Source organism: Hibiscus syriacus, unplaced genomic scaffold, assembly GCF_006381635.1.
Source record: "Hibiscus syriacus cultivar Baekdansim isolate YM2019G1 unplaced genomic scaffold, ASM638163v2 tig00111095_pilon, whole genome shotgun sequence".
NCBI classification, from domain to species: domain Eukaryota; kingdom Viridiplantae; phylum Streptophyta; class Magnoliopsida; order Malvales; family Malvaceae; genus Hibiscus; species Hibiscus syriacus.
Window position 1 is genome coordinate 3,633,585 of NW_024062980.1, and position 23,046 is coordinate 3,656,630.

The 23,046-nt window shown below is 32.8% G+C and overlaps 1 long non-coding RNA gene and 1 pseudogene across 1 annotated transcript; one reads left to right on the forward strand and one right to left on the reverse strand.

Annotated features, from left to right (window-relative positions):
* Positions 1-449: 449 nt before the first annotated feature.
* Positions 450-12,338, reverse strand: LOC120152650. The gene is made up of 3 exons (XR_005518695.1): positions 12,209-12,338; positions 7,576-7,586; positions 450-464 (listed from the first exon to the last, which is right to left on the reverse strand). It is a non-coding gene; the product is annotated as an uncharacterized LOC120152650 (long non-coding RNA).
* LOC120152649 lies at positions 1,282-18,196 on the forward strand (annotated as a pseudogene).
* The last annotated feature ends 4,850 nt before the right edge of the window (positions 18,197-23,046 follow it).

Consider the following 23,046-nt stretch of genomic DNA (forward strand, 5'->3'; position numbering starts at 1 on the left):
CTCCCTATATTTCTCCATAAGCCGTCGAAGTAGATGAATCGCCTCCGTAGTAGACCTGCCTGGCATAAAACCAAATTGGTTTTTCGAAACCCTACTAACGTGTCTCAACCTAGCCTCTATCACCCTTTCTCATAGCTTCATGGTATGGCTGAGTAGTTTAATACCTCTGTAGTTGCCACAATGTTGGGCATCTCCTTTATTCTTATAGATTGGTATCACTATAGACTTTCTCCACTCCTCTGGCATCTTGGCAGTCTCTAAAATAATATTAAAGATGTTGGTCAACCATTTAACTCCCTCTTCTCCTAGGGCCAACCACACAGTGATAGGAATTTGACATGGGTTGACAGCTTTGTCCCTCCCCATCTTTCTAAGAGTCATTTTGACTTCCTCAAACCCAATCCTACTTGTAGGGCAGTCATTGGCCACAGTATGATGGTCGGTTGACCCATCAACGTCACTATCTCTACAAGAAGAGGCACCGTCATTAAATAATCCAAAGAAGTAACTACCCCAAGCCCTCTTAATATCATGATCTTTCACTAAAAGAACACCATTGTTGTCCTTAAAAAACCTAATGCTACCTAAATCCCTTTTCCTATTTTCCCTGGATTTTGCAAGCCTGAAGATGTCGTTTTGCCCTTCCTTGGTGTCTAATCTCTTGTACATTTCCTCGTATGCCTTATCCTTTGCTTTAGCCACTATTTTCTTGGCTTCCCGCTTTGCGTCCTTCTATCTTTGTTTAGCTCTCGATATTTCTTTGTCTTCATTGCATTTTAGAAACTCATTGAAGCAAGTTTGCTTTGTCTTCACCTTAGTTTGGACTTCGTCGTTCTACCACCACGATTCTTTATGTTCCTTGACCTTCCCTGTCGATAACCCAAGGGTGTTTTTGCCCACCTCTTCTTCACGCACACCAATCGTTCTTTTTTTCATGCAATCAATGGCCCCTTTCTCAAATGGTATCATTCGTCGAACGATTGTGACGCCATAGTAGTTGTTTCCGCCACCGTTAATGATCGTATCTCAAAGTTTTTGATGGTCTTGCTATCGGTCGTCTTTCTGACTAAGTTGCGTGTTGTTTGAGTCAAAAATTTGCATATTCAATATGGCAACTTCAAACTTGAATTCTTGATTTTTTTTCTGTTATTGGTTAGGGATTGTGATTCATTCTTGAGTTTTGGTTTCCTGCGTTTGTTTGTTGCTGAAATTTTGCTTAGTTTGTTTGGTTGAGGTTTGGAATTTGCTGAAATTTGCATCACCGAAAATCACTCACTAGATTCTTCTATCTCCCCAAAATTCTAGGGTTTTTCTTTAGCTTCTCCTTTGTTAGTAATCCTAATTCGTATCTTCTTTTGGCTTTGCGATGTCAAGTTTAGAGGAGCCACTCGGTTTTGACAAGCTTCCTAGCATGAGTACTATTGATAGGATTCAGAGGTTCTCAGCTAGTGCTTGTCGGCCCAACGCAGATGACATGAGCATGGGAAACTCTTGGGTTGATGGGAGGAGTTGCAGAACATCAAATAGTTGTGATGAGGATCATGAAGAATATACAGGGGAGACATTCCCATGGAAAAGATAGGTGAGGGATGTGTCTAAAGGAGAAGCTTTTAACCAAAGGGCTAAAAGCTTAAGCAAGAATAGGGTGAAACTTGGACATGTTTGTAAATCAAGGATACAGTCAAATCAGTAGTATAGCTCCAAGTGTAATGACAGGGGCATACGAGACATAACAAACAAGTTTTAAAAGGTATACCGAAGTTTGTGAAGATAGTGGAAGTTGGTCCGAGGGATGGATTACAGAATGAGAAGAATATCGTGTCTACGCCTGTGAAGGTTGAATTGATCCAGAGATTGGTGGCTTCAGGGTTGCCTTTTGTTGAAGCTACAAGTTTTGTATATGCTAAATGGGTTCCTCAGTTAGCAGACGCAAAAAATGTAATAAAAGCAGTTTGCGACACAGAGGATGCCAGATTGCCTGTTCTAACTCCTAATTTGAAGGGCTTTGAAGCTGCTGTTGCAACAGGTGCAAAAGAAGTGGCAGTTTTTGTATCTGCTTCCGATTCTTTTTCTAAGTCAAATATTAATTGTAGCATTGAAAAAAGCCTAGTACGTTACCGTGCTATTTGCCTTGCTGCTAAGGAGCGTTCAATTCCAGTGTGTGGGTATGTTTCATGTGTGGTTGGATGTCCAATGGAAGGAGCAATTACTCCATCAAAAGTGGTCTTTTTGGCAAAGGAACTTTACGATATGGGTTGTTTCGAAATTTTACTTGGTGATACAATTGGAGTTGGTACCCCTGGTATTGTGGTTCCGATGCTTGAAGCAGCAACTGGCCAAAGAAGACCCGGCTGATTCTAAGCTGTATTGTTTGTCAAAGGTTGATATACAGGGAGCTTAATATGAACGAGTAAGCTAAAAAAATTGTTTTGATTTCTAAAGGAATTCCATATGAAAGAAAAAAAAGAGAAAAAGAAGGTGAATGAAGTCGAACGGAAGGAAATATCCCACTTTCGATTCAAGTCGAATGGAAGGAAGCATCGACACTTTTGATTTAAGTCGAACGAAAGGAAGCATCGCACTTTCGATTCAAGTCGAACGGAAGGAAGCATCGCACTTTCGATTCAAGTCGAACGGAAGGAGGCATCGTACTTTCGATTCAAGTCGAACGGAAGGAGGCATCGCACTTTCGATTCAAGTGTTCATCTTTTCATCAAGAAGGTTGAAGAAGTAGGGTAAATGTTAGAATATTAGAATGTTAATAAGATTAGTTAGTATTTATTATTCTGTTAGCACTTCAGTTAGTTGGTTAGCAGGTTGTTAGTCGGCTATATAAGCCTAGCAATGTAATGAATTAAATCAAACATTTTTTTTAATTCATTTTCACAATTTAATAAAACACAATCACTGCTGTTCATTTCTTCTTCACGCACACCAATCGTTCTTCATTTGTTGCCATCGATAGCCCCTTTCTCATGCATCTCAATAGTGAATTGGAAAAAGATTTTCCAGATGATGCTTTTTTATATTATTTTTTAAAATAAAATAATTTTTTATAGTGATTGAAAATGGCGATCTGACGATCTAGCATCTTCTTAGGAAAAGGTCAGACAATACTTGATCTTTTAATTTCCATGCACAAAAAACATGTCGTGTTGTCTAACCGTGTTTTTTAGAAGACGATACATTATCCGACTGTCTTTTTTGATACATTGTAAAATAATCTCCACTTAAAAAAAATATTTATTTCGACAAGAATTATTACAGGATTTTTTTTCACTTTATTTTAGATTATATTTTAGCCCCCATTATTAAAAAAATAGTTTTTTTTTATATTTTTCTAAGATAGTAGAATAAATGTTTTGTTCAAAATTTATTAATTATTTATTAATGGTTGACGTGATGATTATAAGAGAAAAACTAAATAATTTTTTGTCTTTTATATTTATGATTTTTATTGATTTAATCATTAATTATTAAAATCACATAAAATTAATAGAAAAACAAGAGATAACTCTTTTTTATTAAAAATTATTGAAAGTCGTTCAAAACTAGACCCCACCATCAATTAATGATCTCTAAAATTACATTATGTATTAAAAATCATAATATTTTAATGATAATTTAATTTAATTTTTATATTTATATATAATATTTTGTTTTCTTTAAATTGTATCTATTTAACCTAATGTTCAATCTATAAATTAAGTGAAATATCATGTAAAAACATATTTTTTTTTCTCTAAAATGTTTGCATCGGAAAGAGTACGTACGAATCGAGTTCTTCCGTGGATAAGGATCGAAGAGCTAGTTTTCAGCCTCGCGTATTTAAAATTTATGTACGTATAATTTTCATGTATTAGATTAAAAACAGAAAAAACAATAAATAACATGTTTTATTAGTTTTTATAAAAAATAATCCACAAACCTCTTAAAATGAGGCTTTGTTTATTAGGTATGAAAAATCTTCGATTGAAGGAAAGAGATGAGAAGATCTGTGAAGTTATCAATGCTCCACACTACACGGATAATAGCAATCATAAGAGAGTTATTTTGAGTAGGATTTATATAATGGAAGGTACATATCTGGGCCTAGGCTGACCCAGGCCATAGCCCACCTCATGCTAAAAAAAAGATCAATTACTTGTTTAGTCACTCACTCATTTAGTTTATATTTTGGTCATCTAACTATTATTTATTTTAAATCATACCTAACGTTATATTTTGTTTCTGTTTTGATTACTCGCCTTTAAAACATTAACAGTGATATTGACGTGTCATCATAAGATAATGTCACACCAAGACTGAAAATAATTAAAAATTTCATATTAACATCACTGTTAGTTTTTTAACGACATGTGACCAAAACAAGTCGAAAGCATAATGTTATGTATGATTTTGCAAAAATAATAGTTGAGTGACCAAAACATAAATTAAGTAATAGGCGAGTGATCAAATAGATAATTTATCCTAAATAAAAATATGTATGAATTATGTTAAGAAAATTATATTGCTCCAATTAATATTTTTTCTAAATTTAATATATATATATAATTATAATTTATTATTATATTTTCAAATTAAAAGTATATCTGAATTATATTAGATGAAAATTTTATTATATTTATATTGGCGCAACTTTTTTTATTTTATTTCGTCAATATGCAATAGCACATGTTATGTTCACAATAGTGATAAACGCAATGCAACGAAAATACGACGATAATCGTAATTTAAATCCATGATTTTGAGTAATATGAGGAAAGCACGGTGGCTTCATAAGTGCCTAGGTTGCTTAGGATTGAGGACGAAGATGATGAGGTGGTTGTGGAATTGGCAAGGCTTGAAGGTTATTAGGTTTAAGATGCATTATGACTGGGGTCTCAGATTCAAACACTAACTATATAAGAGGATGAACATTCATTGTTAAATGATTGAGTCTTTAAACAAATATTATTTTTTTGTGTGTCTTTCTCTCTATATGTGTGGGGTTTATGATCTACTCATACTATGTAAAACTCTTTTAGTTTTACATATTTTTAGGACAATTGGATTGAAGGAAATCAAATGTTGAATTTAACTTCTTATTTTTTAGTGAATATCTTCTCCCTTTATATTGTTAATTCTCAACTTTTAATTGTGTAAAATTAAAATAATTTTACAAAATATAATTGAATCCTACCCTATAACGTGTAACTGGATCATGTCATATATATATATATATATATATATATATATATATATATATGGATACACATTGTGAAGTGGGCTGGGTCGATGAAATAGATTGGATTGGAAATTGTGGCCGCGTGGGTGGCTTTCTTAATTTGCTTCAGTGTTGGTAACGTCCAATATTGAGCTGTTTTCCGGGCTGATTTCATGATTCCGAGACACCCTCAAATTCTAACAAGAGGCAACAATTGTTGTCCTTCAGTTCTGATTGAAGCTAGTGGGTCTAATGTGCCGTGATTGTGAGTAGGGGTTTAATAATACTCAACTTGACTTAATAAATTTATCTTTTTAACCCAATTTTTAAAAACTCAGACTCCACTAAAAAATTAAATTCGAGTCGAGTTACAAAATAAAAATTAGGTAACTTAAATTTTTAAAAATTAGTTAATTGATTTTCAAGTTTAAGTCAAACCCTTCGACACTATATGATATATGCGTATCATATATAAAAAATATAAAAAAACTATATATGCATCACGTATGGTTATAGGAAACCATTTAAATTGGGATCAAATAGTATCATAATATTATAAAGGGTAAGCTACATAAATAACCACATAACTATGGGTTGGGTCGTGAAATGACCACTAGTTTCAAATTTGCGTTAATATGACCACTTAACTATTTAAATGGTTTCAATTTAGCCACCTGTCATTAACACTTAACGAATCTAGAACGGAATGTCTACATGGAAATTAACAAAAATTGGTATAATTAGGGCACATGTCATTGTAAAGTTACGTATTTGCAGCGTTGGAACCCTGCTTTGTTTTCTTTCATTTTGGTCACTACTTGTGTATGATTTGTTTCCTTGGATTTTCATTTAATGCAATTTGATCCTAATTCTATTTTTAATTTGTCTAATGCCTTAATTTGAGTATTAACTTTAAAATCTTTTATTTTAGTCATGTATTACATTTATAGATTAAATCCCGTAGATTTTAGAATTAATCAATTTGATCGTCAAGATTAACTTTAATTCTTAATTTTAGTTAGGTCCTAATTTCAATTTAATTTAATAAATTTATTTCTCCAATCAAATTGTGACATGGAGAGTTTTTAATTTTAATTTAATTAATTTAATAAATTTTCAATCCCGAGAAAATAAATAAAGATGAGTTTTGACACCCAAGAGAATCTGACTTGGGTCTCAAGGTTAAGCTACGCATGCCTTAACCATTGAGCTAATTCTCACGCTTGTTATTGAGATAATACATATGTTATATAACTTGTTCAAGTTTAGGCAGGAAAAAAATTAAAATAAGTTAATTGGATATGAACCTAAAATGAATTAGTAATAAAGCAAGCCTTAATCAGTAAGCTAAATCTAATATTTAGAAATCAATTATAATATTATATATAGAGTTAATGATAAAAAATAAAAATTGATAAGTGAGAACTTACATCTAGGCTAATTGAGAATATGAAAACACTTAAATTACTAAAATAAATCTAACAGTTTATTTATAATTGATGTAGTATTTTAATATTTTTAAACTATATTTATTGTTTTCATATTTATTTTTTAATGATTATATATATATGAAATCATTAAAAAAATAATTTAATATTAAAATCATAATCATAAGAAAAAAATATTTAAGATTCAAATTATAATCATTAATAAATAAATAAATATAAAATAAATAACTTTAACTTAAAAATATTAAATATTATATTAATTATAAATAATATATTATATTTTTTTAGCAATTTAAGTGTTATCATATTCTCAATTGGCCTAGATTTATGTCCTCACTTGTCTATTTCTATCATTAACTATAATATATAATATATAATATATAAAAAATATTTTAATTGAATACTAAATTGTAACATCCTCAATACCGGGTTAGTGGCCAAATTGTAAAGTTTTAGAAATTGGTGATTAAAGTAGGATAATTGAATAGTTCAATGATTTATTGGAAATATGATGAAGGTTATTTAGTAATTATAGAATGAGTTAAAGGGTAAAATGGTCAATTGACAAGTAAGATTTTTATATTTCTTTTATAAGATAAGGAACCAAGTGGAAAATGAGAATTATCCAGAGTTTTCTTTCTTCTTCTTCCTCCTCCCGTATCTCCAAGCTCAAAGGTGAGTTTCTTTGTTTATGGATTAATTGTTGATTTTAAGGTTAGGTTTTGATTATTAGATGATAACTAAGCTTAAGGAAAGCTTAAGTTATCTTAAAATCAAAGTATGATGGAGTTAGGAGGGATTAAAGATTTGGGGTTCTTGGGTGAAATCTTGAAATAGAGTTCACTACTCAAATTAGAAGATAAATTTTACTTGTCAAGAGTTAAATTAAGAGATATGAAGTGACAAAATGAGTTTTAAAACATGTTGGAAATCTGGTATAATTCTTGAAGTTAATAAAGAGGAGAGGATATTAAGGTTCAAGACGAGATAAATGAATATAAATAAGTTTGAATAGTAGTAAGTAAGTTAAGAATACGAAATGGAATGATATATGAAGTAATTAAGTTGAAAAGAGGGGATTTTCGGGCATAAATTGGATTTCTGGGCTATGTGAATCGATGCACATTCAAGGTGCACCGATGCATCAAGGGTAAATTTCCAAAAATTGTTCAGTGTGTATCAATGCGCAGGAAGTGCATTGATGCACCCTTAAAAATGGAAACATCGAATGCAATTTATGCATCGATGCATAAGGAATGCATCGATGCACTTCAAGGAAATAGAATTATACATTTCTCTTGGTCTACAAAATGATAGATTGGAGTATATCAATTGGATACTGATATGTATCAATGTATGATCATATAGATATCGAGCACGAACAAGTCCCGAAACGATTATCAAGTCAAGATTCGATCGAAATAGATGAAAGCATAAAAGTGGATTGGAACTTAGTGAGGCTCAGGTGAGTGCATACAAGTTAGTTTATGATGTTTAATGGAAATAAGACTTGCGACGAGTCTATTTCCTATATTAGAATGCATTAATTTATGATCATAGACATATGTTTGATTTGGGTATATGTGATATATATTACAATATGTATTAAATGATTTGTGTAAATACATGTATTGTGATAAGTATAGGAATTAATATGAATGGTCTATATGATTACATGTGAATGTGAAATAGGTTATATGATAGGTGACCATACATGTTAATAGTATACGTGATTAACTATAAGAATCAATATAATAGATTTATATGACTACATGAGAAAGGTGATGAGTTAAATAAGATTAGACTATAGCGTAATATGAGAATAATATATTAGTGAAGGGAATTGAGTATAAATGATGATACCAAACCATAAGATAAGTATTTACTTATAGGATAATATGATATTATATTAATATAAAATATAACTTTATGAGGAAGAATTGAGTGTTATATGATTTAGGTATGGAAATGATCTATGTGTAAGTAAATTACGTGATTATGTGACTATGTGTGAAATAGAGTAAACTAGGTAAGTATAAGGTATGTAAATATATGGTTATGGAACAAAGTACGTAATAATACAATGTTATTTGAGTTATTTAACAATACGTCATAAGATTACATGCATATGTAACGTAAGTTATAAGATAAGAAAATATGGGCTTACATGTATTTGCGGATATATATATATATATGAATAAGGTATGATATATGTTTATGTAAAACCATGCAAAGTGATATGAGAAGGGAACTACATGATTATGTGATCATATGAGAATGAAATAAAGAGCCATGTGATATATGCCACGAGATAAATGAAAGAAAAAGTATATGTGATAAGTGAAAGTGAATCATATGATTATATAAAGATGTTCTACGTGCAAGTGATCTACGTGTATGTGTGATTTATATGGAAATGAACTACTTGACTACGTGTGATCTTATAAAAATGTAATAAAAAGACTATGTGTATATGCGAATGCATGATAACATAAAGATTAATGCCCATGTTATGTTTCATGAGAGCTAGAGGTATAGTTGGCATGCCAAGAGTCGGGGTGTATGCGGTTCTTCGGGACATATATGTATTCTTTGGAACATGTGTGAGGTCTTTTGAGACACATACTTGATCCTTGGCATATGTATATGATTCTTAAGGAATGATATATGGTCCTTAGGGACAACCTTATATGGCACTTCGGTGTATTTCTACGCGGCATTACGGTGCAATTCTACGTGGCACTTCGGTGCATTTATACGAGCTGTGGTGACAACATTAGTGCACAACCTCTATAAACTCACTTATCTATAGTTCTCAGAAATGTACATGGGCTGGACAAGATATAACAATAAATATATTACATGTGAAAAATATGCTTTTGTGATATATGTTGATATGTGTATTGCATGAGTCATATGATGATATGTGTATTGTTTGGTTACACGAAGCATATGTTGGTTAACAAGGTTAAGTTCAAGAGGATATGATCAACACATATAAATGATAATAATATGGATAGTGAAATAAGGCTAATGATAGAAATGATGAGTAAGGAATATATGTGTGTATATGTTTTTATATGTAATGATATATATATTGCATATGTGTTACAGGGATTTGTTACATGAATAAGGGTATGAGTGATAGTAGTAATGGTTCATACATGATTACAAGATATAGTTTATATTTTATGTTTATTGCCTCACTAACTCATCGACTTAGCGTGTGATTGTTTCACATGTAGGTTACCAAAGTGAGAAGAGTAAAGAGCAATGTGGAGCAAGACAGGTCAGTTCTTCTTACCAAAGGTCAGATCAGAAGAAAGGTGAATAATATGTATTTTAATACATAAATTTCTAGTTGGCATGTATTCAAGATAATATATTGTATAAGCTCTGAATAGTTCGATAAAGGTTTTGAATAAGTTATATGTAATAATAAATTTTAAATTACTCACACTTCAGACTCGAATCCGGGTCGGATACGGGTTGGGGGTGTTACATAAATATTAGATTTAGCCTATTGGTTAAGGCTTTGCTTGGTTACTAACTTATCTTAGGTTCAAATGCAATTAAGTTATTTTAGTTTTATTTTTCTGCCTAAACTTGAACAAGTTATATAACATATGTATTACATTGATAACAAGTGTGAGAATTGGCTCAAAGATTAATTATAAAATCTAGGGGAATTAATCTACAAATTTAATACATGACTAGAATAAAAGATTTTAAAGTTAATACTTAAATTAAGGCATTAGACAAATTAAAAACAGAATCAGAATCAAATTGGATTAAATGGAAATCCAAGGAAACAAATCATATACAAGTAGTTACTAAAATGGAAGAAAACAAAGCAGAGTGTCAGCGCAGCAACTACGTTACTTTACAATGACCCGCATCCTAATTATAATAATTTTTGTTAATTTCCACGTAGACACTTCTGTTAAGTGTTAACGGCAGGTGGCTATATTTAAACCATTTGAATAGTTTAGTGGTCATATTGATGCAAATTTAAAATGGTGGTTATTTCACGACCTAGCCTATAGTTATATGGTCATTTATGTAGTTTAACCTTAATTTAATAAAAAATTCTAATAGAAATTTTATATTACGTACTTCTTAATTTTTTTTAAATTAGGGGCCATTTTTAATTTCACCCCGAGTCATAAAATAGTCAGAATCAACCCTGTCTATTTGAGTTTGATTTCCATAAAAAAACTGCAACACCACTCTCAATTTATCCTCCTTTTCTTATTTTTATTCTAATATACATTTATTTTGGTGTAATATACTTTGGAGGATGCCATATATTATATGAATTCCCTTCAATGGTACTTCTTGAAATCGTTTGTCGAGGGTCTTCTGACTATTGTCCATTCTATTACTTGTTAGTACTTGAGTTATCATGGTACTTCTTTTTGCAATCATTTGTGTATTATTGATTGATTTTTCTATTATATTAGTTTAGCTATACAAAATACTGTTGATGGATCATCAACGAAGGACAAGATAGATGGTAGAGCTGCTTCCTTAAATATTATCCCTAGCAGCGTTGAAGCTGCTGAGGTATATGTCATTTTAATTTTTAGATTCTCAAATATTAGATTTGACTAAGACAAATCAACTTATTGAAGTACAAATTATAATGTACTTTGTTTGAACACAATTTGGTCCACATTATACTGTACTTTGTTTGAAAACAATTTGTTAATAGAGAGCCGGTTTACAAAGGATGCTATCGAACTAACATTGTTGGATTCCATGTTACCAACGATTTGAAGCAATTTCTTTCCCTTAAGTACCCTCATCACATGTGAGTATAAATTTGTGGATTGTCAGAATCATCACCTGCTTAGATAGGCATTTTCTAATGTGTTTTAAATTCTTATAATAGGGCCAGATTTACGTGGGAAAAAGGTCGAAGACTTGAAGATGGAGCATTGTTATATTGCACCTTATGCGTCAAGAGCTCGATTATTTCAGGTATTGACTTATATTTTTTCTTTCTTATGTTGCTTTATTTGTAACTATTGAAAGGTCAAATTCCGTAACAGAAAGATGGCAAGGAAGCGGAAGATAAAACTAGGTGTTGGCAGCTCCCATGAGTTCCGCCACCAATCGAAGAACCGCCTTTGAAAGAAGAAATAAAAAGGAAAGATGCTATAAAGGAAAGACAAGGAGAAAGATAACAAACAAAAAATCATGGGTTATTTGTAAGAAATACAATTATTGTAATTTATAAAAAAATTGTATTTTATTGTAATTTATAAAACATTTTTCCTTAATTGTAAATTTCAAACCATTTTGTCCTTTATTGTAAATTCCAATAAGTTTTGTCCTTTATTTTAAATTCCAAAAAACTTTTGTCCTTTTTTATAAATTCCAAAAAGTTTTATCCTTCATGGGTTAATTCCAAAAGAAAATGTATCCTTTATTTAAAATTCCAAATAATTTGTGACAAAACTTTATATTAATTGATGACGTAATTAATTGTTACTAAATACAAATTATAATGTGACGTTATATATTAACATCACAAAGTGTTTAACAATACGTGACGGAAATATATATATTGTTACATTTGACATTTAATGACACACCTAGCGTAACGTTCGTCGCGACGTCAATATTTATGTCACAAAATACAAATAGTAACGTAAATGCAAGTTTTAGTGACAATATTTCACGTACCGTAAATAAATAAATTGTTTATAGTGCACGGTCGTTTGTGGCTATTGTAGCATTTGGTTGGTCGTACCCTCATCAGGGAAGGCCTTCTCGGCCTGGGTTCTCTTCTGGTCAGTCGTGGCAAGCTATGTGAGCCCACTGTCGCCCTCTCATCAGTACTGTCCCCAACATATGGCTTTGTAGGCTTTGTAGTCATCGTCGTTGGGTATGGTTACTGCCATTGGTCCCCTCGTCGGTCGGTCAGGAAGGTAGCTGACCGATAATTCCTTTTCTTAATCTGACAGCCACATTATTTGATCCAACAATCTCTTATTTGAACAAAAAAAACCCCGCTGTCAACTTTTTATTCGAACCAGAAAAATTTAATAATGCCATTAGATTGTTCAAATAATCTGGAAATTTAGTATGAGAAAACTAAAATTGGTTATCATAATTTTTACAGGAGAAATCAAATCGAGAATTGCGTTACTGTTTCCTCTGTTGTTACTCGTAAATTTCTCGTAAATTTCAAACCAACCTGTACTATTCAGATTGACCGTAAGTGATAGTTCGATATTTTCAGTCATAGAATATTAATTTATTTATCAAATAATTTTCGTAGGCACTGATTTGAGTCGAACCTCTGGTCGAGTTGATCATGGTAGATGCTACGACTGTCATTAGCTGCTTTGTCAAGGAATATCTCTATTCAGTGCTATATGTGTTTTGATTGGTTTCATGGTTGTTTTGAAATTGAATTGAAAAGTATGTCTGACTGTGAATTGTTTGTATTAAATGTAATTCGGAAAAAATGCCATGTGACACATTTTGATATGTTGCAATAGGAATATATGTTTTGCATTCAAAATATATAACTATGTTGAACTGTCGGAATCAGAATATATGCTTTGAAATATTTGACTATGTAATTTTTACATTAGGATCAAATCAAAGTTTGGATATGTATACTATGATTTCATGTCATATTGGGTTGGGATTGATAGGGAAAGTTTAGTGCATTCACTCGACTAGGTGAGCAGTGGTCTTTGCCTTTGTGACGGACCCCACTTCGGATGGTGTGTTGTAGTTAGAGTAGTTTTGGGGAACCTACTCTTCAGACGGTGTGTATAGTGTATTGGTGCATGATCATTTGCATAATATTTAGACTATGATTATCACTATTTGATTTAGGGACTGTTTGTTTACTTCAGAATGATTAAGCGTTGAATGATTCAAAATGTTGAATGATTCAGAGGCTCTGTATAAATTAGCTCTGAATGTGACATGCTGTTTGATAATGACTTTGAATCATTCAGCACTATTTTGCTGAATCAGTCAGCACTGAATCATTTAGAGGTGCGAAACAAACGCGCTGAATGCTGAACGGTTCAACATTCAGCGCTGAATGGTTCCATTAACAGGCAAACAAACAACCCCTTAGATTATGATTATTACTGGTTGATTCAAACTATGATGTGAATTTTGACTTTTTGTATTTTAGAGACACACTAAGCTTATTAGCTTACACCATTTTAGTTTCTCTTACAGATACTTGAGTTTAGGTGAATAGATACTCGGAAATTTACGACATTTTTCAGATTTTATTATTATTCATAGTATTGATATTTTTACTTAGATTTTTCTGTTTCGGATTTTTGTTAGTACTTTTATTTGGGTATTGTTTATTATTTGTGGACATTGGACTTTAATTTTTTTTTGGGAACATTGGACTTTTAATTTTGGTTGATTTACAGTTTTTTATTTAATTATTAATTGAATTAATTTAGTTTTCTTAAAGCTTTTGAAATCAATATCATGAGGGATAAATTTAATGTTTTCTTAAATCACATTTGGGTTAATTTTGGGAAAACAAGTTGATGGACCTTTGGATTCAACCTATTCCGTATAGGTCGGGTAAAAGGGGTAACAAAGAAGCTATCCAAGGTTTAGAAGATCTATCTCAAGTATACACAATTTTGTCCGAATGAAGGTTATTTATTATAACAGACATGTTTGGATGAATGCCTCGAAATCTTCATACATTCATCATACATTTTGCATTCTTATACCTTAATTCTAGCAATTTCTTAATATGCATTCACTATTAAAACATAAATGACTAATAAAGATCATTTGATTAAAAAAGGAACAAGCATTGAACCCACCACATTAGCATAACACCCAATTTAAAGCAAGGCAAATAGAGAACAAATTAAAGGAAATCGAGGATAACCTTGCTAAGCTAGAGAAAAGTTTGGAAGACAAGTTAAGCCAAAACCAAAAGACCACCATGGACTCTATTGCCAAGAATCAGAACAACTTGGTTGAGCAAATCATGGCAAGGCTGGTAGAATGAAACCTTGCTAATATCCCTGGGGTAAGGATATCTGAAAGGTAGTGGTGCCACTCGCACCAAAGCTAGTAATCACACTTGGTATCTTCTAGGAGTATCCAGGGAATACTTCTGCCACAAAGACACAAGTCTCGATAATGAATCCTCAAACTAATCCTGAGGATTATCACATCCCTGATTTCGACAAGGATAAGTTTAGAAAAATGGAAAACATGATAAAATATCTAGAAGACTAGATGAAGGTCGTAAAAGGAAAGGAGAATTCTCATGGGGTTGATGCCTTGGAGTTGAGTTTGATCCTAGACCTAATCCTCCCTCCTAAGTTCAAAGTCCTGGACCTTGAAAATTTAATTGGGAATAGCTTCCTTTCTACTCATATTTCAACATTTTACCCAAAAATAGTGGAAATATATTTGGTATCTAAACTTTTAAAATATAGATGAACATATAGTTATTAAATAATTAAATTAAAATATAACTTTTTTAAAAAATCATTACATAAATTAACATGTGAGATATGCAAATATAAAATAATAAAAATTATTAGAAATTTCATAACACAAATTATTTTAGTTTATAATAAGAATATAATGCCAATACATATTTGACATAAACTAAATTAAAAAATACAAAAAATATTGTTGTAAACAAGAGCATATAAAAGTGTCATAAAAATACAAAAAAAATATTTAGTGATATTTAAGGCACTCAAACTTTTGGCAAAAAAACTAGTGTAGCCTTGAACTTTTTTTGCACTCAATGAGACCCTTAAACTGAGATAAAAATCTATCTAATTTTTTAACCAACAGAATCAAACTGTCACTACGCTTACATGAAAGTTACAAAGCTTACATGATAATCTACAATATTGATGTGACATTTTATGATGTTATTGTGGTATTACACGATGAAAAATGATGTGGTAGATGTGATTATTTGTTTTTTGACTAAGTTTGAGGGCCTAATTGATTTTTTAGAAAGTTTGAGGACTTATTTAAACTTTTAGAAAAAATTAAAATATTTTTAAATATAAAATATAAAACATATTAAATATAAAGATATTATAAAATTAAATTATTAAAAAATTCAGTTTAAGAACCACATTGAGTATAAAAAGATTCAAGGCTATATTAATTTTTTTTTTGTAAAAGTTTGATATTTTTAAATACCATTCAATTAAAAATTTGTTGTTAGAAAGATTTAAATTTTTGTAAACTAAGTTAAAAATCTAGATCTTTTATTTTTTTAATTTTCAAAACAATTTTAATAAAAAATATTGAAAACATCTTTTTTTTATGTTTTTGTTATGAATTTTTATTTATGTGGATGTCTATCTCTATCTTTTATCTCTATCTATAAGATAATATTTTTATATACTTTATTATTAGGAGTTTAATATCAATTAGAGTTAGATTTCTACATGATATATAGTCCTTATGCTTATAAATATGGAGTTTAGAGAAAGCATTGTATACAACTCATATTGAAATAATAATACAATACTCCCCTTTTTCTCTTATGTCACTTGTTCTTCTTGTTCCTATTATTGCTTTGTCTCCTTTATTTATAATACGTTATCAACAACACTTGCACAGAAGCAAGATTTTTATATTGGAGATTAGATTTTTAATCCATGATTCTTCATTCGAGATTTTGATGATAAATATTTAATTTCCAGTCATACCAATAGCAATACATCGTAATCCCAGATAAGTATACTTCATACTACTTTTAATATGTTAGTGCACTTTATTATTTGTCTAAATAATGATAGTAAATTTATTTTAGTTTGATTACACGTTAATATTTGATTGAAATTGTAGACACTAAATTTTTGCACGTTTATTTTTATTATTAGTGTAATTATTGTAATTATTATAATTGTTATAATTATTATTATTATTATATTTTTATTATTATTAATAAATATTATTATTACATATTACATGCCCAAAATCAGAGCCCGTTTACAACATAGGCCCGATCCAACCTGCCAGGCCCAACTACAACTGGCCCAACCAAACCCTAAAATCAAATTAAGGTTTCTCTCTACTCCCAGTCGCCATTGCTTGCTGCCGTTGGATCTAATCTTGATCCAACGGTCCCAGGTGCACCAGATGAAAACCCTAGGGTATGATACCCTAGGGCAACCACGCGGCCGCCGCTACTTCCAAAAATCATTGCCGACGCTGCTGCCAACGCCACTGCTTTAACCAATTACTGCTAGGTGCCTCAGCCACCTTCTACCGCCCTCATCGAAGACTCCAAAATACCAGCTGCCCTCCACACGTCAAAATTTAGGGTGAGTCACCACCATGTTTGATGACTCACCAAAGGTCGCCTCTTTACTCGGTCCAAAGAAGATACCGACGAGGCTTATAAAAGCCGACCACCTTCAAAGAAAAAGAGACAGAGAGCAAGAACGACATCAACTTAGTGTATAAAGGTGTGCACCAAGCATCAGTGCCTGTATAAAGGTGTGCACCAAACATCAGTGCCAACTTAACAAAGGTTTATTGCACCCTTTTGGGTAAAGGATGTCTTTGACAAGGTGCATGCTTTTGCATCTAGATACGCTTTTGTCAAGGCATATTAACTCAATAACAACATAAGTGTCCCTTCGGTTGCTTTAGTATTTGGTTCTCTTATTATATGGACATTAAAAAGAAGGAATAATGCTAATGTTCTTTAATGTAACGATCATTAATATGGTTATGAGCAACTTTGTTTTGAATATGTGATGTGGTTTAGAGAGAAACAACAATGAATCAATAAATTAGGGCTGAACAAACAAGTAAGAAAGGTGGAACTTTAGAAAACTTAGGGTTAAAACTACTAGTTTCTTTCTACTAATTCAAGAAAATAATAAGAATAATATAGATGTAAATATTTTACAACTTATCTGTACTAAGGTTACTAATAAAGTTAATCCTAGCCCCTAGATTGAAACCCTAAAGATAACCTATAATCTTTAGCCATCCATAAGGTCTTATAATTAATAAAATATTACTGAAGTTAAAAAAAAAACTAAATCTCATTTGTCTTTCCCCCCAACTTGGAAAATTCAACTTTTTCAAGAAAACTTGAACCCCAATGGCCATTGGTTGGTTCAACAGTAAAATGTTTCGTAGTGAGCATTTCAACCCCAGAGATATCTACTTACCTTTTGTGAACCTCAACAACATTAACATCCCTATCTTTAACAACATTAAATTCATTGTTTTCCAATTTTGTGTTATCTTCGGTAACAGTTAGTTTGTACTTTTTGTGAACCAGTGTGCTAATAATTGATTTACCTTTTTTCTCGTCTACCTCAACCGGTGTTGTTTGGCATATGAGCAGTAGTAATATTCCTGCTCTCACTCCCAATAGGTTCGCCAGGTTTAGTTTATGATGAATAGGTTTTAGAGACAATTAGAACATTTGAAGTAGCTGTTCTTGAAGCTGAATGTTGTCTTGCAATGTCTGGTTGTTTACCCTCCACACTCATGATCTGCAAAAATATGCCTAGTGCTTCCACTCTCTCATAAAGGCCTCCTGGAGTCTTATAAGTTGTCTTCTATTCGTCAACACTTCTCAACCTATTGTGGTGATAGTTGCCTTCAATTCAAATCAATCTTTGAAAGCACAATAAAAGTTGCCAATTAATCAAGCGTAACATTAAATCAATACCTTCCCATGATAATATGATCTGCATCCGTAGGAACATAGAATAATGTTTCATCATCTAGGTAAGGGGCATTCCTTAAAGAATGCTTCCATCCCTTGAATTTGACATCGGGTATGGAGATGGTAGTCCTTTTTGGAATTTTGGTTAGGAATACCACTTAAGAAGCATCTATTTCAATGCCTGGTTTGGACTTATCATCATTGCCTCTAATCTTCCTCATTGATTCACCTTTAGAGATCTGGTGAGTCTTGTATTATAGGACTATCAAATAAATGAGTCATTTTCCTATTTATCTATAACTTCTTTAGAACCCTTAACTTGAGCTCTCAACACCATTTTGAGTGAAGATCTTTAGCTAAGTGCATCTATGACAATGCTAGACTCTTCACTATTAGTTGTTGTAAACACATTATGAACATTCAAGGGCTCTCCCTGAACTGGATATACATCTTCAGTTTCTTCTGGTTACTCATCATAAACAAGTTCTAATAGACTATACTCTTGCTCTAATTCATGCATCTTGCCTAGAAAATCAACAACTTTAACATTATTTCCACCCTTGTAAACTTTCAGGGCATGCAACAACCCCTCAAATCCACCTTGTACTATATGGTTCGCAGGTCCAACATCATGAAAGGGGGTTTATTCCACACTTAAATCTAATTTATCTTAGAGACTACCTTCCAGTATGTCAAATTGGTTGTGGGCACCTTATGGAATCTCTATTTGGATTCCTACATGTTCATGTCTCAGCCTAGTATAAACTGCATGCTTTAGTCACATGCCATCGAGCAACCAATTCAATTTATTGGCATTGGTTTTATCTTACTCGACCACTAATGCTTCCGACCATGGGATAAAAAGTAAACCCTTGGATCTAATTAGGCTCTAATTACCAAAATTTGATGTGGTTTAGGGAGAAATAATGGTGAATAAATAATATTAGGGCCTTTCTGGAAAAAGTAATCAGTTTGGAGATGAAGGAGGGGAGGGAGTCCATTAATCCCTCGTTTCATTATGGGTGTTTCTGAGATCGATCAGTGTTTTAAAAAGCGTGCCTGAGGCTCTTTGAGGCGCTAGGCGAGGCGTTTAGAAGAAAGCCACCGACCACCAAGGCAGTGGTAAGTACATGAGGCAGAGATTCAGTCGTCGGAGGCTGCGAGAGGCGACAAGGCGAAGCTTTTAGCGATTCACGTACAATGACCCATTTCAGATTGGGCTTTAGATTTGGCTCCTCGTCGGGGCAGATGATCGATGATCGAAGCCTTTTGGGTTTCCTTCTCAGGCGATGGAAGAGAAGAGGGTTTGAAGTTGTTTGGGTCTGGGGCTGTGAAGAGTTTCGGCCATGCGGGTATGAAGAGTAGAGGATGAAGAAGAGAAGAGGTTCAAAACGACGCAGGGGGAAGGGATTAGGTTTAGCATAAATTATGATATATTTTTAGGTTAAATTTTAAAGGCTTTAGATAGTTTGGTTAAACACTGTCGTTTAATTGGGGTCTAGGGTGGTTCATTTTTATTCACGTGGGTTTATTCCTAAAGGAGCCATGCTCATTTTTTATTCAATTTATTTTAGTCCTTAAATCGGATTTATGCATATTAGATTTTGAGTTTTGAATTATTTTGTGTTTATGTTTTGGTCCCTATGTTATTTTACTTGGATTTGCATAACTTTCTACATTTGAGATGAAGTTCTGTCCTATGGAAAAGTTTTTCGCGTGGTGTTTTTGCTTATTAAGTTAATTATTAAGTTGTTTTGTGTTTGAGGTATGGTTATAAAATATTTACAAATGTTTTGTAAAATTAAGCGCCTCGCGTACGTGAATCCCTCGCCTCAAAGCGCCTTAAAAATTAAGGCTCTTGGGTAGCTAATCGCCTTGGAGCGCCTCGCGCCTTTTAAAATATAGAGATCGGGTTTAATGATAAATTTTTCAACAATATCGTGGGACATAAGGGGTTTAGGAAGGAAAGAGAAGTCGAGAGCAGTCAGGAGTTTTGGTACTTGTTAAGAAGCCTGCTTTTTTGTTCTTACAAGAAACAAAACTGTCGAAATTAAGTCTTTCAATGCTAAGAAGGTTATTGGGAAATTTGTTAGGAGGGTATTGCATTGTACCGACGAATAAAGCAGCTGAAGGTCTTTTAAGTTTGTGGAATGAAAACTATTTTGAGGTTACTGGCAGAATAATGAACAATAGGTTTATTGCAGTATTGGGGAAGATAAAAGAGAACCAATTTGGGTGCGCTTTATTAATGTATATGGTCCAACTGTTGATTATGAGAAGAGAGTTTTTTTGAGGAATTATTGTCCTTCTGCGAAGGACTGGATCTTCCTGTATGCATAGGTGGTGATTTTAACGTATATCTTTCATCGTAGAAGAAAATAGGGGTCCATCAGAATACGCTGAGCATGTGATTGCTTAGGAATTTCATTCATCAAGCTAAGCTAGTTGATTTACCTCTTGTTGGGGGTAGATTTACTTGGTGCAATAACATAGATGAGCCTACTTTTGTTAGGCTAGACCGGTTCCTGGAAAGTGTTTCCTTTATAAATGCCTTCCCTGATATTTCGAAAGTTCTTCTTCCGAGGTCAATTTTGGATCACAATGCTATCGAATTGGCAAATGAAAAAATCAATTAGGGTCCCAAACCAGTCAGATTTTACAACAACTTGCTAGAGGAGAAAGCTTTTGTGGAAATGGTGGATTCATTTATTTTCAGGTTGACAGAAAAAAATAAGGGGAAGAAAATTTTAAACATTCTCAGAGGTACTAAAACTGAGATTAAAAAAGTGGTATGGCAACAAGCTTAATGAACTCTCAATGGCTAATCGGAAATTAGAGAAGAAGACTCATGAGTTGGAAAGCTCACAGTTAAAGGGGGCTCCTTCAAGCAATTGGGCAGAAGTAATTAAAAGCAGGGAAGATCTTTAGAATCTTTACAGGATTGACGAGAGCATCTGGTACCAAAACTCGTGGGCGAAATGGATTCAAGATGGTGATTGAAACTCAAAGTATTTCCATTCTTGTGCGTTAGCAAGGAAAAGAGTTAATTCCATTAGATGCCTGAAGATTAATGGAGAAAGCATCACAAATCCGATTAAAATCCAATGCAGTGTTAAGGATTTTTTTATGGAAGCTTTCAGTGTGATGTCTTCCCTAGTTGTTGATGATCTTAGTCTGAATTTCTCGAAGTTGTCCAATGTTCATAAAAGTTTATTGGAAAATGAATTTTCTGAGGAGGAAGTATGAAATGCTATAAATACCTCTGATAGTAATAAAGCACCTGGCCCAGATGGTTTAAATATGAGGTTCTTTAATAAATTATGGCTGAGTTTAAAAGCTCCTATCATGAAATTTTTTTCGAACTTTTATGATGGGAGGAGATGGGAACAAGATATTAATCATGCCTTCATAACCCTTATTCCAAAGAAATCAAATCGGGAATGCTTGGATGACTTCAAGCCAATAAGCTTGGTTGGTGGATTATACAAAATTCTTTCAAAGGTCATTGCTAGAAGATTGAGGGAATGCATGAATTCCATTATCGGTCATTCTCAATTCGCGTTTACTCCAGGCAGACAAATTTTGGATTGTGTTTTTATTGCCAATGAAGTGATTGATTATTGGAGGAAAGAAGGGCTCCAAGGGGTTGTTTTCAAAGTGGATTTTAGAAGGGGCCTACGACTTAGTTGAATGGCCAATTATTATAAGAATCATGGATGAGATGGGCTTTGGAGATCAGTGGAAATCTTCGATTAATCGTTGTGTCTTTACAACCTCTATTTTTTTTTGTCAATGGAGTTCCGACGGATGAGTTCCTATTGGGAAAAGGTTTAAGCAGGGTTGTTCTCTACCCCCACTTTTGTTTAATATGGTTGGTGAATTGCTCAATTTGTTACTATCAAAGGCTGCCAATTTAGGATTATTTAATGGCTTTCGGATGGAGGGTTGGAAAACTCCTTCATGTTGTCTCATTTGCAGTTTGCCGACGATTTAATTATCTTTTGCAGCACTGCTGGCACTCAAATAAAAAATGTCAGAAGTGTGTTGTGTATTTTTGAACTAATGACGGGGCTGCAAATAAATGGTGGAAAGAGCAAGTTATTTGGGATTAATGCAGAAGAGTTAATTCTTGAAGAATGGGCTTCCTCTGTTGGTTGCAAGATGGGATCTTTCCCATCGGAGAATTTGGGTTTACCTCTTGGGGTGAAGAGAAGTTCTATCGCATTATGGGATCTGATTATTCAGAGAGTTCAAGATAAGCTTTCGGGTTGGAAAGCTGCCTCTTTATCAGCTGCAGGCAGATTGGTTTTGGTAAAATCAGTTTTATTAGCTTTACTTATGTATTTCATTTCAATTTTCCCGTTGCCTTCGATTGTGTACAGGAAACTCAACTCTTTTTTTTGCTAAATTTCTTTAGGGAGGTAGAAATAATGTTAATAGAATTCATTGGATTAATTGAGCAACTGTGTGTTTGCCAAGAGGTAGAGGTGGTTTGGGCATTCCAGACTTAAACCTCATGAACAGAGCTTTACTAGGGAAATGGATTAGGAAGTTTGGTGTTGATAGGGATTCATGGTGGAAGAAGGTACTGTCTTGTAGGTATAATCTAGATGAGAAGGAATTGACAGTTTCCAATGTCAATTATCCCCTAGCCTCTTGGATGTGGAGGGGAGTGGTTAACAATTTTATAAAGGATGATGTTT